This window comes from Helianthus annuus, chromosome 3 (assembly GCF_002127325.2).
Source record: "Helianthus annuus cultivar XRQ/B chromosome 3, HanXRQr2.0-SUNRISE, whole genome shotgun sequence".
Lineage (NCBI taxonomy): Eukaryota > Viridiplantae > Streptophyta > Magnoliopsida > Asterales > Asteraceae > Helianthus > Helianthus annuus.
In genome coordinates this window covers 88,547,177-88,549,422 of record NC_035435.2, presented here as the reverse complement: position 1 = coordinate 88,549,422, position 2,246 = coordinate 88,547,177, and positions in this window count along the sequence as shown.

Here is a 2,246-nt window from a genome sequence, read left to right as displayed (position 1 = left end):
ATGGTCTCTGTTACCATGGTTAATGAATTGCCATAAAAGACAATTCCATAATAAACTCCTAAATAAAACTTTTCGTTATCTTCTGTAGCAGATTCAAGTTACAATGGCTGATTCCAATGAAGTGAATAGTCACTCGAAAGAAGAAGAAAATGATAATGCCCAGATTCATTTGACGGGCGCGGAATTGAAAGCTCTTGTCGACGGTGCTGTCAAGGCAGCCTTGGATCGACAATATGAAGAGTACACTGAATCCCGGAGCAGAACCATATCTAAACCACACTCAAAGCCAAAAACCCACTCAAAATCTCACAGCAAACCCCCGTCTAAGCCAAGAAAGGACGATGATAATCACTCATCTAATGAAAACAGTGTCCGTCCAGAAAAAGTGTATACTGATGCATCTCACGCCAGGGGCTGCACCTACAAGTATTTCGTATCTTGCAAACCCCGAGACTTCACTGGGGAGAAGGGCGCGGTAGATTGTATGACGTGGTTAGACGAGATGGACACCGTGGTGGACATCAGTGGTTGCGCAGAGAAAGATGTGGTGAAGTTTGTTTCACAATCATTCAAGGGCGAGGCCCTGGCTTGGTGGAGATCTCTGGTTCAGGCCTCGGGGAAGGCTGTTTTGTACAGCATGACATGGGAGGAATTCATTTCTCTCATCAAGGAAATTTTATGCCCTCAACATGAGGTTGAAAAGATCGAGTCCGACTTCCTATCGTTGGTTATGACGAACCTTGAATGTCAAGCTTACCTCACGAGCTTCAACACAATGTCCCGGTTGGTTCCGTATCTGATAACCCCGGAGCCAAAGAGAATAGCTCGTTTTATCGGTGGTTTAGCCCCCGAAATAAAGGCAAGCGTAAAGGCCTCTCGGCCAGCGACCTTTAGATCTGTAGCTGACATATCTTTGTCCCTTACTCTGGATGCGGTCAGACAAAGATCGCTGAGGAACAAAGAAGCTGAGAAGAGAAAGCGTGAAGATGATAGTTCACGAAGGTCGAGCAAGAAGCACCGTGGAAACGGTGACAACAAGAGAGGGTCTGAGTCAAGGAAGGATGGGCAACAATCTGGTGAGAAGCCCAAGTGCAAGAATTGCAAGAGACATCACTTTGGAAAGTGTAGACTCGAATCAAACTCGCAGACTCAGTCGAAGTCATTTGCTTGCGGGTTATGCAAGTCCAAGGACGACAAGACCTTGGATTGCAAAAAGATAAAGGATGCAACTTGCTACAGTTGCAACGAGAAGGGGCACATTAAAACCAACTGCCCTAAATACGCCAAGAAGCCTGAAGAGACCAAGAAGACCAATGCGAGAGTCTTCAGGATGGATGCGAAAGAAGCAGTGCTAGACGATAACGTGATCACAGGTACCTTTCTCGTAAATGATATCTTTGCAAGTGTACTTTTTGATTCGGGCGGTGATAAGTCTTTCGTAGATTATAAATTTTGCAAATTGCTGAATATGCCTGTCAAAACCTTAAATGTGAATTATGAGGTAGAGCTAGCAGATGGCACCATAGAAACCGTCTCCACTGTGTTAGATGGATGTGTGATATCCATTAAGAACCACTCTTTTCCTCTATCTCTGCTTCCCTTTAAATTGGCCGGTTTTGACATAGTATTGGGTATGGACTGGTTATCTCACAACCAGGCCCAAATCGTCTGCAACAGAAAACAAGTGGTGATAAGGACTCCATCTGGTGACTCGCTTACCATTTGGGGAGATACCTAGTATGGATTGCCTGAGCAAGTGACTATGCTCAAGGCTTCAAAATGTCTAAAGAAGGGTTGTGTCATCTACATGGCATAGGTGATTTTTGATGAGCCGAAACCGAAGATAGAAGACATTCCCGTCATTTCGGAATACCCAGAAGTTTTCCCTGAAGATCTACCTGGTTTGCCACCAGATAGGCAAGTGGAATTCAGGATCGATATCATCCCTGGAGCAGCACCTGTTGCTCGAGCACCTTACAGGTTAGCACCAACCGAAATGAAGGATTTGAGGACCCAACTGGATGAACTACTAGCTAAAGGTTTCATCAAACCTAGTTCGTCTCCCTGGGGAGCACCTGTCCTGTTTGTCAAGAAGAAGGACGGATCGATGCGTCTGTGCATCGATTATCGCGAGCTTAAAAAGGTCACGATAAAGAATAGATATCCCTTGCCGAGGATCGACGATTTGTTCGATCAGTTACAAGGGGCAAGTTATTTCTCAAAGATCGATTTGAGGTCAGGCTACC